This window comes from Pieris rapae, chromosome 5 (genome assembly GCF_905147795.1).
Source record: "Pieris rapae chromosome 5, ilPieRapa1.1, whole genome shotgun sequence".
NCBI lineage: Eukaryota > Metazoa > Arthropoda > Insecta > Lepidoptera > Pieridae > Pieris > Pieris rapae.
Window position 1 is genome coordinate 3,387,803 of NC_059513.1, and position 18,987 is coordinate 3,406,789.

Genomic DNA, 18,987 nt, shown 5'->3' on the forward strand with positions numbered 1-18,987 from the left:
CATAAATTATTTATAATGCATAAAAACTTATAGACTTTAGAAGCGACCTGTGCAGTTTTCCTATGAACTATCATAATCGATCGTGACCTTTATACAAGATCATTTCTAGTTTTGGTTTTATTAACAGCGGTGGAGGTCACCCACTGATGTATCCATAACACACTAAGTAAAGGCACGTTATATTTTTATTTAATAAAAGATATGAAAACTCAAATTGAAAGAAGGCTCGCAAGTACGGCCAGCCTTTTAAGTAATGGTACGCTCTTTTCTTATAGTCAAATTGGTTCGGAAATAGTGGGCAGCTGGTTCCACATAGTGCATGGCAAAAACTGCCTAAGAAGTAGTAGTGACGACTTTCTCTCCTTGCAATCTATTGCAAGAATTTTTCGAACAATTTTATTAAGTATGTTGCAAGCGCGTTATCGGCATACGCTGAGCCAGTTGTAGCACAGAACCTAGTAAGTAATATTTAATTTAGTAACATATACATTACTTTTTAAATAAAAAACACAAGCAGAAACTATTCAATGAAGAGTACTAAAATATTTTCCAATATCTATCGGAGGCCGTGATGCGAATCGGAAGGTGAAAAATTTCTTTATGTAAGTAGATAATAAATTATGATCGAAACGATCGAAGTGGTACAATAATAAAATTGTTTTGAAAGATATTCAGAGCTCCTTCAAATTGACCCTCTTGTTAGTTTAGGACTCGCAACCCTGTCTCCACGATATTACAGAAGAGTAAAGGCCTGAACACATGAGATGCCGACAAACCCATAATGCCGAAAATATTGGACGTCAAATATTTGATAAATTAATTACATGCTGCTATGTATAAATTGTAACAATTAACATACTTGTATTGTAACAATTCAAAATCAAGCAGTTTTGTCTATGTAACATGCAGATGATGCAGGCAACGAAGAAAAGCAACTTCTTTGTGTCTTTATCCTTTAATAATAATTGTTGTTGAAAATCACTGTGTGCCTTTTGGCAGCCCGCTTGAATCATTCATAGATTGATTTTATACTGTTAGTCTATGATATTCTAAATAATTACCATGTCAAACACTTAAACATACATTGATACCTGGGAATAAACAAGGTATGTAAATTTGCCATATTATGCAGATCAAATTAATTTTTTTTTCTGAGATACGACCTCCAAAAATTCAAAATTCGAGCGTACTCCGTCCTCAAAGGCTTGCAACGCATCCACTAAAAATTAGTGTCTATGGGCTGCGATGATTGCTTTTTTGGGCGTTCGCAGGCTCGTTTGCCTCCTATTGTATAAAAAAATATACACAATTAACTGTTTTTGTTTTTTTTAATTTTATTTTTTAATTGTTGGGCAATTATTAAAAGTGACGCGGGGAGTGTTGGGGTCGGTCCGTGTGGGGAAAGGGATAAAATAGATCCTGGCTTAAGCAACTACATAACTAACCCTGAACTAACTTTTTTAACCGCATTAAAAACTTTGTCGACAAATAAAAAAAACAAAGCGTTTAATGTGAAACGGCTCTAATCTCATCTCTAGAGCGAGTACAATTCCGTAGCAGCTCTCGACTCGGTCGCAGTATTTATTGGCCAACTTCAACAATAAATTGGTGCCGCCAACGCGACAACTCAAATGATAGTTTTTGATGAGATTTTTAATTTTCCTAATATGGGGGTTCGATTTTTCATAAAAGTTCTTCTTGGGTGCCCAAGTTTTAAATTGCATTGCATAATGACTTTCAAATATGAGGATGAAGTGTGTGTTTAAAACATTTTTTTTTAAGTAAAAAGGGGCTTTTCATAGTAAGCCTTTGTAACAAACTAATAGGAGTTACATATTATACCTATCACCGTCTTATACAAAGAGTTTGCGTTGGATTTTGATATCGAACCTCGAGGCAGTATTAAGTTTTTCATAATTCATTTCATGCCATATGGTGCAAGATGTAATGATTGTAGCGTCTTAGGAGTAAAACTCGCTAAATATTTAAGCTAATAAAAGGAATTACGATGTGTTGCCGTCCTGCTCTATTATACATTTTAGATACGAGAACTTACAGTAAATTTAAATTATGACGTTCTAATATTATTGGTTCTAGTCGTTTTATTATTTCTTTGTTATGTTTATAAGTTACATTTAGTAACGTAGTTGTGAAAAAAGATAATTTGCTTATTTTATCCTACGACCGAGTGTATACTCACCTATTCATTTTTGCCGTGCACCATCACTATTTGGAAATAGTACTGCTCACTTCAATCCAGCAACACTACCTCAGTCAATCGAGTATGTTTTAGCCTAGATGAAAAATTAACGGCATAAATTGTGCTAAGGCATTCATAAATACATTTATAATAAAACTCAAGATTGCCTGTTTTTAAAATGGCTCCTTTAAAAGAAGATTTAAATGTGACAGTTTCATAAAAAGAGCATCAAGTAGTGACCACAATTGTTGTTTCAAATCGATTTCACGTCGACACAAATAATAAACCGCTTATTCGTCGCTTCTCAGCAATTCGTTCCGCTGAAACTCGGCTGCAAGCACAAACGGAAACATACGGGCATTCATAATAATGATAGTAGAATATTATTTATAAAATAATTTAATTTGTGATGAAATTCCTATACCTAATGTAGCTGGCAAGTCATAGCTTCGTTAACTACAGCTTGCATATTAGGCTGCGGTGACTGAAAGTTTAAATAGCAAAAAATTTCAGTGGCGCACAGTTTTCTGTATCAGTTTCATGATTATTTGTAAATCAAAATGACATGTATGTGAGCAGCTATCTGTGCCTGACACATACCGTCGAACTTTTGAGTCTAAGGCTAGCTTTCCTCACGATGTTTTCCTTCACCATTCGAGCAAATATTAAACGCTAATAATAATACTGAAAGTCCACCACACCCAAAGAACTACGTACTCAGATAGATGCACGATCTTGCGTCTTGATCACTAAGCTCGAAAAAATAAAAATCATTATTAACTTTGATATCTTAATATCACTATAGATAGACCTTTCAATTAGTTAAAAATTTCATATTGGCAAATTTTCACAGCAAATAAATGCCAATAACTTTTTATATTGTTTCACTTGCTTCCAGTATATAAGCATATACTCTCGTTCTTATTGATTATTTCCAAAACAATACCAACATATCTAAATACATTGTACGTAACACATTTATGAGTCCTAGGGCTTTCAGACTGTCTATGGGCGGTGGGTATCACTTGACATCTAATGAGAATGTTGCCCGTTTATCCCTGTTTTTTATATAAAAAATCTATTAAAAGAGGTATAGTGAACTGGTACAAATTTTTCCTCCGTATGGGGTGCGATCTGCTCGCGACATTTCGATGATATTTCGATCGGCCGATATGAAAACAGCTCTGATTGAATCGTGATTGAGGTTGAACAATCGCGATGGCTCTTTACAATAATTCTGCAATCCCGTGTGATCGATGTACTACTTATCAATTACTTATGCATTATTAACTGTTGTGTGATTGTTATGAAATATGTATGGCCCATGTCCATAACAATTAGTCTAATTGCACCGTCATAATCAAATTAGTTATCTGTCTAACACAACATAAATACAATTTGACAGAGATGTATGTGTAGTGTGTACGTATTTAAAATATGCAATAATTATTATTTATTTATTTTGCGTTTAAGAAACGATATGTATACGAAACAAAGTAAATATAACTCATAGTCAAAACATAGATTATTTTACATAGTACTTCTAACTTTTTTTAGTATACGTACATATTTTGTAACACAATACGTAATAACATTTAAATGTCTAAATAAAATCACGCACAGATAGCATTTACTTATTTACAGTGTACATTTAAACATATTGGGTAAAAAATGTTGTAGGGCGGATTTGGGCGGGCGGCGCCCATAAAAGTTTATGTGGCGTATGGTTCGATCATAAAACGCTTAGGGCCCGCGGTGCCTTGCCGGGCGCGCGTAAAACATCCAGCAGGTTATTTGTTGCCTTGTTAGCGATGTTTATTCTGCACCTTTTGGGATTTGATTAATACGAGCACGTCATACTATTTTATAAATATTTAAATGGTCTATAAAATTTAAATACGATGAATAGTAAATTTATAATATACCTTATGGTCAACTGATTACTTCCGTTGCATAATATATAAGTACCTGGATGCCCGAGCTTTGCTTAATTTTTTTTTATTTTATAAATTGTGTTTTTTGGAAATTATATTTAAGTACGAATTACCTTTTTATTTGACTAACATCTTTAAACGAGCAATTCTATGTTTAACTTGATAACACACGAATAAAATGACATTTTCTAGAAATTATTCGAAAATATCGGTTTATCGCCCCCGAAACTCCCCGTATACTAAATTTCATGAAAATCGTTGGAGCCAATTCCGAGATTCCAATTATATAGATATAATCCTTGTATAATGCTCGTTTAAAGATATAAGATATGAAATGTATTTGTTTCCATATACAGTAATTACTGACAGCGAAATAATAAATGTCAATTCATGCACGTTATATTTTATAAGAAAAATGTAATAACATAATAAACATAAGGAACTTTATTGCCTATTAAAGTATTTTTGTAAAGCTTAAAATAATATAAAGCGTTTTGTTAATGTGTAACGTGAATGAGAATAAGACAATTTAATTACTTTATATAATATCAGTGAAACATGCTTTGGCACGCATCTATATTATTTTACATCCTCCATTTCTTTATGCTATCCTTCCTGTGATGTTTTTACGTAATCAATAAATAATTTTATCATATAAACACTGTTATAATAATCTATAGCGTGTAAGCTAAAGGGAAATAATTGAAGAAAAGTTCCGAAGCAACGGAATTGTCACGTAACAGTGGCAGGTGGGGATTTCGTAAACAACCTACAGCTTCATGCGAATCGACTTTATCTTACCAAGATTTTCTTATATTATTAGAAAATATCCTACTTATTACCTGTTACAGTAAGGTCGTATAACTACTAGCTTTTATAACACCGTAATATTAGTTTCTTTAACACAACTACGCAATATATCATTCTTATTTTTTCATATAACAGGCGAAACGCGTGTAAGAGCATTGTAAGGATTGAGAGGCCATTGCCAGAAGGCTCGCAAGTGCGTCGCCGATCTTTTAGAATATGGTACGCTCTTCAACAACCCTAAGTTGAATCGCTTCGGAAATACTTCAGTAGGCAGCTGGTTTCAAAGATCGCTTAGAAGGGACATCTAAACTCTAACACTTTTATTTGTATGAACTCTTCTGGCCATTTGGATTAAATTATTTGTATGTGTTTACTCATTAAAATAAAAAATTATAATTAGCTACAATCTTCAAGGTAAGTATTTTTATTGTCAATTATATATGGAAATGTAGCGTAGATGTAAGTTAATACAAAATCCATGATGATTATTTTTAATATTATCTTTACTGTGATAACTTAGCTTAGTTAATAAGATAGCATTAATTTTATTGTAATCTTGCTTTGGTAAACGAAAATAAATAAAAACGTAATTTCTATTCAATTGTTTTAAAAATCTTCTGAATTCTAAATTTAAGTAAAATTAATTCTAATATACGAAGTGTATGACATCAAACGAATTATGTTTCTGATATTAAACATATAAACTTTAGTAATGCGTTTATCAGTCATCGTTACGAAAGGAAAAAATAATAAAGTCGGACATTTCAAACGTTGATTAGAGTCCCAAACCTTTTGATAAATTTTTATAAGGAATATAATTTCTCCCATTGCCTACTTAAATTGAAGATAGAAAAGCAATTCTCTAAAGAAAATTTACGATATGACTTATTCAAAGGTAAACAGCGCGAGAATATTGGACAAGAGTGAGTCGGCCACATGTGGGGTTCTCTTTGATAAAAAATAATTCGTAAATATCTCTTATTTCGACTAAACGGTTGCAATAACTGTTAAATTTTAAATGCGTATCTTACTGTGCATACTTACTAAAAATATGGCTTTAAATTCCTTTAGACGTTTTAATTAAGAATCTACGTATATTTGGGAATGTATAATAAAGTATGTGTGTGTATAATTAGTAATGATATTACTTTATTTAATTTTTTTTCTTGATTTAAAATAACATAATGGAGCATCCTCAGAGTGCATCGCAGTACTACAATTTAAATTGAAACTCCAGGCCCTATGAGTTACAAAAGTGTATATGAACAAAAAACAAAGATGAACGGCAAAAGTTAGATGCCCATACCCAAGATGGGGATCCAATACCCTAAATAGTAGAATTCTAAATTCATTTCTTTTTTGTGTTGTATATATTTTATTCGTAGTTGAAAATAAATAAGGGCTTAATAATAATAATTTACTAATGCCACTTATTAGACTCTCTTGGGTAGTCACTTCACTTGCGCGTTGGCGAAACGCCCTTCTGAATAAAACTGTACAAATTAGATACGTTGGTGATTTATTCGTGAAATTATATTGTCTATTATTTGCAAGAAAATACTTAAGTTTGGATCATAAAATAACAATTGTAGTGTTTTTTATTGTGGTGTAAAATTATTATAATTTTAGTCATATATTGTTTGCTCGCTCTTCGACTAATAATATGATTATTGAAATTCCTTATTAAACCAACCTGCTACAATTGTATCCCTAAATAACATTGTATATATGAGCATCTCTAAAAATCCAGGCGACCCCAAACGGGAGTTCTATTGATCCCTTATCAAGAAATAGAACTGGCCATTAATCTCTCGCATAAAAGCCGCTACAGAACAGTAAGTGGATAAATATATAGCGGGTAATGATGCGCGGAGATACTGCCTTTTGTTGCTTGCTAATAAATAAACATTCGATGGTAATACTCTACTATGTTTATGGTGACTTATACATTTTTCCGGGGTAATAAAAGAACGAAAATTGGAATAAACAAATATTGATAAAAAATAAATTAGGATACTTCGATATTTACATATTTTCTTTCGTTTATTGAAATTTGAACGTATCAAAAGAGCTTTGAAACAAACGACCAGTTTTTGATGGATTCCAATTAAATTTTCTTTCTTTATTTATGGTTATAATAAACATTATTGTAGAGAAGTGTTGCTTTGAATGGTTAATGAGTTCCAAAAGTAATTTCTTTTCGTTTTTATACTCCTTATAACTCCTAAGTTGAAATATTAATAATTAAGTATATTAGTAATATATTAGTATATATACGTATTCAGCATGCATGGTTCAAAACTTAATCAATGGTGTGAATTCGTATCAAGAAACAAGCATTAAAAGACATGAAACGCTGACATTTTTAAGAAGGAAATAAGAAATTATACCGCGGGCTACAAGACTTTCAATCGGTTATGAATAGGATATAAATAACGGTAAATAAAACAAAACTCGCAATTATAATATTTTAAATACTGCCTAATTTAAAGGTAATTAAAACACACGTAATATGAACATATTATATGGTAAAACATTATTTTCTTAGGGTGTCTAGAGAGTAGATTTAGTCTAGTGGATAGAGCGTACCACTGAGATACTGGTTCAAACCACAACTGTGCCCCAATGCTCTGCAAATGTGCGCATTTAACATTCGCTCGTACTGTGAAGGAAAACATCGTGAAGAAACCGACATACTTAAAAGCCTTGCTTTTAAAAATGATCATGAAACAGATACAGAAATCTCATACCACTGTTTTTTTTATTACTCACTTAGGGCACTTCACTTCACTTTTATTCAAGCATCATGGTGCGTATGGACATTTAATACGTATAAAAGAAGTTTCTCAACTCCATTTAAAACAATGTTTGAAAAACGAATTTAATGAATACGAAACTCGACGCTTTGAATGCGTGGGGGCTGTCAACCTGTCAAACTGTCTTCCTAATTGACAACCTTTTCTTCCAGGTGCGACAGACAGCACCTTGTGCAGAAGCTGTTTCAGCGCAGAGGTATCAGTGTACGTAGTTCTGGCTGCGGCTAAACCTACAACCTACTTGGAGTTCATCTGCGCACAACAAACCGGACTTAATGAGCGTCTAAATGAGGAAACTGAGTCCACCAAACATTACTATTACATTGGGGACATAACGTAATACTGACATATTTCCAGACGGAAAACGAATTGATAATATGATGGTTGTAGACATGTATCTATAGGACTATTGTTCTGTATAAAATACAGCGATAATAATATTCTGTGTCTTTTATTTCCTTCTTTGTATACAGTTTCTAAACTAATTAAGACTTTTTTGATAAAAGTCTAAATCGTCATCAGGAGAAAACTGTCTTTTTAACGAGTTTTAAATATTAGTCTCCAAACAATGACTTTATTTGCCATAGAACGTAATAGAAAAGCCTTTTCTACTATTTACGTTGTTACCATGGTAACACGACAGCATCTCATAAACGCCATTATTATTAAAAGTTGAAGATATTAGTATGTTGAAATAGCGTAGTCGAAATCGAACTCGTATAATAGCTAAGTAAGTCTCAGCTAACCCTAACATAGAGCGAGCTGGCGTCGCGCCAGAAGCGATAATGTTGGGAATTTTAAAGCGAATAAAGATGACCGCTGCCCACCTTCTATTACGTGATATTACCCGCATGAATATCAAACCACCGGTTATTCATACGAATACATTTCTATACTTTTGATGTAACTGAATTTATGGGGCGCTATGTTTCTAGTTTAACCATACATTACACTAGTTGAATCGTTCATTGTATTGTATTCAAAAGGACATTAACGGCCTTTATAATTTTAAGGTTTTTCATGACTTCATAATAAATGTTGTTCGTTAATAAATATTGTGTGGCATGCCATCCATTGTACAATGAAATGTGTATCACAGTTTATATATAATAAATATCAGAATAAGTTAGATATATATAATATTTTTTATCCTTTAGTGTTAGTTATTATTTTTTATGTTATTATTAATATTTTTTTTGTTTTGTTTTATTTTATTTTGTGGTCGTTTCTTTAGATTTTTCCTTTAATATTATTTTTCTTTTAAGCAATATGCTTAAGTTTGAATGTAATTGATGTATATGTGTGTGTTAAATTTGTTATGTAATATTTTTTTGAATTTTTTAGGCATACACATCGTTTTAGAATGTATTTATAAATAATTAAATAAATAAAATAAAATTATATGCCGTGTAGGCTAACTGCACTAGATCTAATTATTTATATATCAAGGACAGACCTCAGAAAGAACCTAACAGTAATAAGCCCTAGTGATGTACCCTAATACATAAATAATAAATATAAAAATAACTACTGGAAGTCTGCAGTAGGCCTACGGAAACAGACGAAGCCCTACTGGTAGGATCAAAGGTTCAAGGCGATGGAATCTCAAAGCTATCGGGTAGGCTCACCACGATACTTAAGGACTTGAAGGAGGCTTCTCCACTTTGAGAGGAATTGAGAAGTTGCAATATTCAGAACATAATATCCTAAATTCTAAAATTTTATTTAACCTATACACTTATACTGAATACTGAAATAAAATAAATAAATCAGTGGCACTACAACCTCTTTAGGTCTTGGCCTAAGATTTTTGTATCTGTTTCATGATCAATATTTAAATCTAATAGGCAAGTAGGTGATCAGCCTGCAGTGCCTGACACACGTTGTCAACTTTTTGGCTCTAAGACATGTCGGTTTCTTCACGATGTTTTCCTTCACCGTTCGAGCAAATGTTAAATGGGCACATAGAAAGAAAGTCCATTGGTGCACAGCCGGGATCGAACCTACGACCTCAGGTATGTGAGTCGCACGCTGGAGCCACTAGGCCAACACTGCTCATACTGTATACTGACTCTTGTCAAATGTTTGTGTATTGTCCACCTTCATCTATTAAAATTGGGTACAAGTAGTTGGTCAAAGTTCAAGCGAAATCTGAACAGACTTTTCTTGAAAGATTAACAAATCTCAAATTATGTATAAAATAGATTTAATATATACGGTTGTTAGAACTATTGGCCTAAAGTTAAATAGTAATAGATAGTACATTAAAAAGCACTTAGCAATAAACAGTCGTTGTGTACGCAGCTGCGTAATGGAGCTGAAACGCTAAACTTAAAGAGATATGTTGGGGCTTAAATTTATTTTGCGTGCTTAAAATATACGAGTCGTTAGTAATTATTATTAATATGATTATTATTTAATTAAACATTCCCGCCTTCTTAATAGAAAATGGTTACTATTAACTTTAGATGGCCCTCTCACTAATACACTCTGTTGTTTTACTAGTATTCCAATTAATTATTAGACTTTGCTATTCGCCAATTTAAACTCTTATGAAAGTCAAAAAAACAAGTAATTGTAAATTTACATTAACTCCCAGTTCGCTAGTCAAGGGCGTAAAGCGGGCAAAAAGAACTGGCAAGAAACTCTCCACTCTTTTTAATCGCTAAGGTTTGAGTCATACAAATTGTTCCAACTGGAGCAATCAAATACATAGTATATAAAAAATATTTTGCAAAATCGCGAACTGTGTATCGACTTTCGGTGAGGGTCTTCCCTGGGAAATACGACGAATTGTTTTAAAAAGTTTACTCTTCCCTCAAAGACTGGCAACGCACCCATTCAAATGGGTTGTCAATGGGCTACGAAGATTGCCCCTTTTTTGGCGTCCTGTAGGCCATCTTATAAAAAAACGTATTGGATTAGGTAATGGGTGTTCATCTCTATAAGTGTCAACCTTACCCAACAACCGCGATTTATAAGCCGCTTAGTCTTTGCGCGATTGAAGTTGAGTGAGAAACGTTTGACTTTCTATATTTGAATAGTCTATTTTAGACTTCTATATTAGTCTCAAGTCTGAATGCGCAATTGATATGTGCTAACGTCACGCGATTCCAAAGTCAACATCATCGCTACGGAACAACATTAAAATTTCATACAAGACCCTTGGCTTCGGTAACGCAATCGGAAGTTACAGTGTACGGGCATATGTCCCAGGAAAGCCATGGGCCCAAAAGTTGCTTTAATATTCTGTTCAATAGGAAGGAATAGTGGTAACTAAAAATAAATTATGGACAGTCAAACAGGCCAATTGTGTGAATCAATTCAATTTATTCATTCTAATTCATTTAATTAACTCCTGTAACATTATATGAGAGATAAGTGTAATAATATGATAAAAATGTAATTTTTAACGCGTTCCAAGATAATTCCGGGACATTCCACAAATCACTGTCTCAATCCAAAATTTCAAAATTACTTCATGAAAAATTATCCTTAGGCTCTTAGAGAAAATCGCTCCAAGTGAAGCGAAATTAATAATTCCGACCTCGTCAAGGGGTCCAACTACATCCTGACGTGAGTCACCTTTGTATTTAAACTAGTTTTGGGTTGGATAGCTTACGGATGTGAAACTGACCTTATAACGATAATAAATAATAATTACATACATACACTTCAGTATGTTACATACAAAACAGGTAAAAGTAGATAGTCGGTCTTACTGCTCAGAACATTACGTTTCAACATGAAATATAATAAATATAATAAATTCTTCGGGCCTATGAGGCTGCAACGGTTAAACGGTGCCTCGTCTAACGGAGTCTACAAATTTCATATAGCCGAGTTAAACAAGACCGAAAATTTTTAGCTAAAATATAAGAGAGTCTATTTCTTTATCTCTATAAAATATAAAATGTATTCGAATACTTTTGAATAAGGATTACATTACGACATAAATGTAGCTATGACCTCCTGCGGAGTGAAGCGAGGAGGCCCCTCAAAAATTCTTCCACTTGTCTCTCTTCCTGATGACTAATTCTTTCCCGCTATCACTTTTATTCCAACCTCCGAGGTTTGTGGTGGTCGTCCTTTATTTATTTCTCTCTCTACACTCGATCTATTTTATTACGCGTAACACTTACTCATCGAGCATTCGCACGAACCTCAATTCGGTTGAATCGTATGTAAAATTTAAAAAGTCCCCATGGATCACCCGTCCATTACCGCCCTTTATAAATTCCTCGACCTAAAACATCGACAATTATTTCAGTAGGAGGCTGTAACCTTACTTTATTGCAGGCTTATTTTGCTCGCAAAGTGCTTGGAATAATTTTGTATGTTTACAATTTCTAGTCAAATAATTTTACTCGGAACTATTAATTGAAGATAAAATTACCATAATTTGTTTATGAAATGTAAACCATACTGTTATGTATCTTGAAACAAAAAATAGAAGAAAATTTCAAAACGTTACTTATAAGTTGTTAAAAATATCGATACAATGTTCAAACAAATCTTAGTACTTTTAAAGTATACTTTACGCATTGAAAGGAAACACGTAAAACTCTTTCCCAAGGATTTTAAATAAACATCAAAAACATGAAACAAATTGAAAGTTGCAGAGCGCAAGGCTTATGTTAAGCCGCCCGGTTTGCATCCAACACGCGAGGACCGCTAGCGATTTAATATAGCGTAGCTAAGCCTTTCCTTGCGCCCAATGTCTCTTTCAACTTTACCGTAAAATATTTTATTTAACCTGTATTTACATAGAAATAAGTAGTTACAGACTGGCAAGCGCGCATATGCGTTAACACAGACGCATGCAAAGCTGAACCCGGAATGTCTTAGCTCCAGCCCTACATCCCAGTCATAGTTTGGAAGTAATTTGACGTGGAGGGAATTTCCTGTTTCAAATTATCTATATATAGGTTTGCACATATAATTATCATTGGTTTATATATATATGATTGTACCATAATCAAATACTGAGTTCAGATTTTTATTGTCCGGCGGCGGTATCAGTTAACATCAGGTGAGCCTCCTGCGCGTTTGCCCCCTATTCTATAAAAAAAAAGATCAGCTGTGCTACATCATCAGACATCAAGGCAAAATACAAAGTACCATCCCTAGCACTACGTTGTCTTCACTATAGAAACAGCTACCCACCAATATAATTGCGAACAAATTCAACTCAAAAAAGAGTCTTCTTCTAATTCTAATTCTCTTCTAATTCTTAAAAGGCCGGCAACGCACTTGCGAGCCTTCTGGTCTATGAGTGGCGGTATCACTACATTACGTGCGCCTCCTGATCATATTCCACGAGTTACATAAAAAAAAAGTTTCTTATAAATGTAACTCGCGCTCTGTTTTGACAAATCTCAGGATTAAGGGGGTCAAACGTCATTCAAACCCTTATCAGTGAGATGGTAGATTGTCATGTGTACCTATATAATAAATAAATTAATAAAATAAAAAGCCTTTTTATTTCCTACAAATATAACTTTTTACATTGGCCCATCTCCAAGCGCTTACTTATCTAATTAAAATTAATATCATCTTATTTTTATTTATTTTCTATTTTATTTACCTATTTTATTTATTGTTATTAATATATTACTTTATATAATATTTGCTACTATATATATCATATTTACTACTACCTATATACCTGTGAGGAAATATTCAATACGTATGAGGTTTATTGTTGTGCAATATCACCTATGAAATCAAAGATTTAAAGGTCGTACTGTAAATTTTAGTTTCGTTAATTTTTTTTTTCTTAATATGTGTTTAAGATTAAAACGGGAACACCGCACAAAATAACAGACAGCACTTACATTCAGAGAGCGTTAGCAAATATTTTGCTAAATGATGTAACTGTAACAAAAACCCCTCATCACGAATGTTACGCAAAACACGGACAGAAAATTAATGAAGTACAAAAAAGGACGTAAATACAAACCTAAGCAAACCCTTTTTTGTCGCGGGCTTCCACGCATTAAGGGATTACTGCCTTTTCGCAACGGAAGTAAAAATTAATAGGAACGGCTAACGAATTCTGTATTTATACAAATCTGTCAACGAAATCCGCCATAATTCAAGGATTATTTTAACAAAGGATACTTCTTAAAACAATACTTATTCGTATATATAGGAAACAAAAGAAAACGGCGACCTATACATATAATAAATAAAATGCTGGCTGGATTTGTACGATCTGCTATATTAATAGTTATAAGATCTAGGCAAATGTATTATTTGTATCGACGCGGGAAGAAATCATAAGCCGAAAGAATCGAAGCATAAATCATTAAATATTATCATAAATAAATATTCAATAGCGTCAGTATTAAATTTTATCCGTAACTGTAGATACTTGGCTGCTCTCCAAAGGCCACGATTGCCTACTACATAGATAAAATACTCTAGAATAGAACATACCACTTACATTGTTGTATTGTATTTTTAATTCTATTTTCAAAAATCTGAATGAAGGAATGAAATTAATAAGATTTGAACTTGTACTTCTAACAGCCGTGGCCGTAAAGATCACTTATTAGGGAAATATAATAAAATTACTCAAATAATAAGCACAATAAAGTGAAAATACACAGATTAGTGAAATAGTTTAAAAACTGATACACCTAGGTTCCATATCTAAATTGTCTTTTAGATATCTATGGAACCTAACCATTCTATTTAATTAATCATTAATATATTTATTTCCAGCTCTCAACTATATTTATAATATTCTTAACTTACAAATAATATTAATTAAAAATTGATAAATAGAACACTTAAACAAATTTATAAAGATTGGTCGTGGTAGTGTACCTTTTGCAGCATTTCCACGCTCTAATGCGATACTTATTCGTTTAATTAATATTACTAACGCTTATTTCCATTAAGTTACAAAATTTTCATATCCAGTTCTATATAACGACCGGCTGACAATGCAAAATTTGCTCGAATGTTTTTCAACGAGCTCTACACTATCCATTTTCTATCCATTAAGGATCGGCGATTCCATCTCTGATTGTTTGTTGGGCTGACTTTATCCCGGTCCCGCCTTTTGAAACTTTTAAAGGACTTGCACTTTTTTATCGCTTACAATAAATATGTGTTTTGCTTACCATTTAGAGATTTATTTTTAATTTATCTAGTGCTTTCATTTCATAATTTAAATTTTAATCCTTTTGTGAAGATACCAGCCATCTAACTATGACAATTGACTTCGCAAATTTTAATTATCGGATTACAGTATTTCCATACTACATACAATAATAAATATGTGATCTTACAATTAATTGATATTGTCTATGCATATCAAACGTTTTCTTTTAAAATCAAAATGGACAGTAATTTCTTTGATTTAATCTGTTATTGAACTTATAAACAAACAATTCGCATCTCCTTAAGGCTCAATATTGTTTTTTAATTGCTATTAATTTTAAATACAGGGGAGACGATATGTGTTTTGCAATAGTAAAAAAAAGCCTGTGTGTACGTATGTACACGCGTTAGAAGTTATACTTGGTGTAACAACATAAAAATCTTTTCAAAAATTGTATTCTACGTTTGCAGAAAAAACACAAAGTTTATTTTCATATCACAAAAATCAAAAATGTTGACTGTAGCTAATTTCAGGGTGTCGGTTTTTCGTGACGGTGTACACGCGCTTCTTAAAGTTTACTCTCGCGCCAAAAGAACTTCGAAAACTGAAAAATTCGTAATATTATTACTTCTAATCGCCGAATGTTATTTACCGCAACGTAAATTTATTCTTAAATGCTTGCAAGGTAAAGAAAAATATAGTCTATATAATGCAAATAATAGTAAATCCTTTGCATATAGCGTAATAAAGTCTTCCAGTGGCGGATGTAGGCAATTAGTAGCCTCCCGTCGCGAGTTGCGTCCGCAAATATGCTGGATCTTTGATAGTCCTCTACCTGAGAGACCATTAAGGCTAAGGGTATGTACATACTAGCGAATGAAATGATATTCATTCTAGAGCGCCTATTAAAATAACTCCATAGAAACGTTTTGACAGATTTCCCTGTGTATGATTACAAAAAATAATAAAAATTTGCACGCCATTGTTTGTGTATGAAGAATATGCGAACATTATTGTATCATATTCTTGCAAATAAATATTATCATTACCATGAACTTTATTATGTATTTATTTATCGGTAATTTGTTATGTTTTCCCATTTATAGGCAGGTAAATGTCAGTTAGTAAAATACAAATTTAACCAATTACCATCTCAAATTCGCAATATTGGAGTGTTTGACAAATTCAAAAAGGCATTAAAGATGCATGTTAGAATGAACATAGCTGACTAAAATTGTTACGGCTAATGGCGACGTGTATCTCGCTCGTATATAATATATACATATTAATATTAAGTTTCTCATGTAAATAAAATATTTCTGTTTTTGTAATGAGAAATAAAGTTCTTTAAACATTCAAATTTCATTAAAATAGATTTAAATGTGATTTTTCTCATTAATATCCGTGATTATATTTTTTTACTAAGAACTGGGAGTGCCAGAAATCTAAATTAAAAAAAAATACATTACTTAATTTTCTGTTTAATTTGTAGAAATCTAAATTCACGTCATTTAAAGAAATTATAAATTTGCGGGTGTGTAGGCAGCCTACAGGATTTGCAAGTTAATTATAATGAGCCGTGCACGGTTAATCGCAGTAGTCTTTGTCTGAACTGACAGAACAGCGTAGGGCCCAGACGACGCTTCTGAAGATACGTAAAATTTACTGCATTTGAAGACTTTACATTTATCATATTAATATATTTCCTATATTAAATATATCATACTCGCGCCGAGCAAGAAATTAATGGTATTAAATATTGTTTAAACAGAAAACTGTCGTTTTCATTTTTCTCTGTTATCTATATAATACAGGAATCATCTGTTTTACCGACGAAATTTTTGTCATAGCTAATTTAGTCGTGTACACAGAGAAAACCCTTTTGTTAGATTGTCAAATTTTAATATGCAAATAGGAGATTACCAATTATTAAAATATTTCGAAACAAAACAATAAATGAAGAAGAACATTCTGTGTTTACATACATAGCATCTCTCAAGCAAAATTAGGTTTAAGCACAATATCTTACGAATTAATCGAAACAATATGTATCTAAATCTATTTTTGTTAGTCATACATTTTTTTAGTATTGAACCTTAAATATTGAGGCATAATTAAGGCATTAACGAGGGCGCAAGAAGTCTATTGCTTTCTAACTTTGAAAAATAGCTGACACGGCAGGGGTAATTCTTCAGCAACATCACTCTTGTGGCGGCTTCCAATTAGCTGGCAACACCTCGCGTTAATTGAATCAAATTGCACTAGTGTTGCCATCTTTTACATCGAACGCGCACCTTAAATGGCATAAAAATTCTGCCTTTGTATAAAAAGTTTACAATTTACTCCTAACTTTTAGATGGGAAAAGCTCTGGGGAAATTCAAAAGTTTCAGTCACTAAATTATTAAGAAACGAACCACTAAATAAAGCAAAGATACTTTGAGTTATTTCAATCCAATTTTCTAATAACTTTTTCGTTAATACATATATATGTAGTATAGATATATAGACGACTGATCACAAAATATATATTCCTATTTGAAAATTATTATTTATTATCATTACTTTTTTTGAATATTTTATTTTATAAATACTGTTGTTAAATGTGATGACGAAGTTACATAAGTTACATTACATAGTTACATTGTAATAGTATAAACAATACTATTACATTATGTTTTAATATTGTGATTTAATACGTTTTTCTATTGCAGAATATGCGAACATTTTGTTATTATGCCACCATAATCTTGCAAATACTTGAAACTTGCAAATGGTCATAGTTAATTACGTATTTGATAGAAAAATACATTCACAAGGAGTCGCCTCCCCCCACTTCCACATCATTTCCGATCGGTGAATCGGAAATGTTTACTTAAAAATCTGTAGTGTTTATCGCTAGTTTCTTCTAGAATCTTCGTCATGTCACATAATAAAGCACGTATGAAACTGAATAGCAATACTTATTATTCAAGTTGTACTGAGTTTTATTTATGATACAAGTTATTCAACGAACGTGACGATTTCAACTTGGCTAAGATTATTGAGCACCGAATTATACGAAAATCTCATTAAAAAAACCCTCCACAGATGAGATTTAGCTCGACGTGACAAAATTGGATACTTGAATTATATTCCCCAAATAAGTGAGCGTTGTTTTAGGTAGATTTTGTTTATCATGGTACTTCTTAGATGATGTTTTAAGAAATTTGCAAATACTAGATTTTATAAGCCAATCTCATATATAAAATTCTCGTGTTTGTAATGAAACTCTCCAGAAACTTTGTGCACATATCTGTTCAATCTGCGAATGTCCGATTTTCTATGATTGATTTATTAATTTTTTAGACAAAATTTCTATTTTTTTTTTAATATAGCACATAAAAATTACCCTTAATTATCACCCCACTACGATCAACCTCTATTATTAATAAAAAAAATTAAATAGGGGTTGATCTTATAATATGTATAGGTAAACTCTAATTCAGCCTCGGACCCAGATTGAAACTGTTTCTCGATCATTTTTATTTATTTAATTATAACTAATCTAACAGCTTATACATATTATAAGACAAATCACTAAAACAATACATAAGGCCAAAACAGATTACATAGCTAAACAATATATGTATATAGAAGAAGCAAGTGCATTAATAGACAAAGATACATTTAAAAAAAACTAAAGTGAACTGAAATTTAAAAACAACAAATAATACTTAGAATTTAAAACTACTACTGAAGCAAAATCAGAGTCTTCCCGCTTCTTCAAGTACCTCTTAACAATTGACATCTTTCTTTTTGAGATGGAAAAGATCGATATCTTGATACTGGATGTCATAGCTCGATAAAACCCGATACATTGGCGAATTATGCTGGTAATTCGACTTCTTACGAGGCACACGAAAAAAATTTGTGTGTCTTGTACGCATACGGAAGAGGGATTTTAAAAGAAACTTACGATAGCAAATAGCTACACATCCGCCCATTAAGAATAGCAATATTTTATAACAAAGAAGGTGATCAGGCTTCTGTGTCCGAAATATGTCGCCCATACCGAACCGATTTGAGTTTGAGATTTGCCTCTTGAGATGTTTTCCTTCACTGAAAAGCACGAA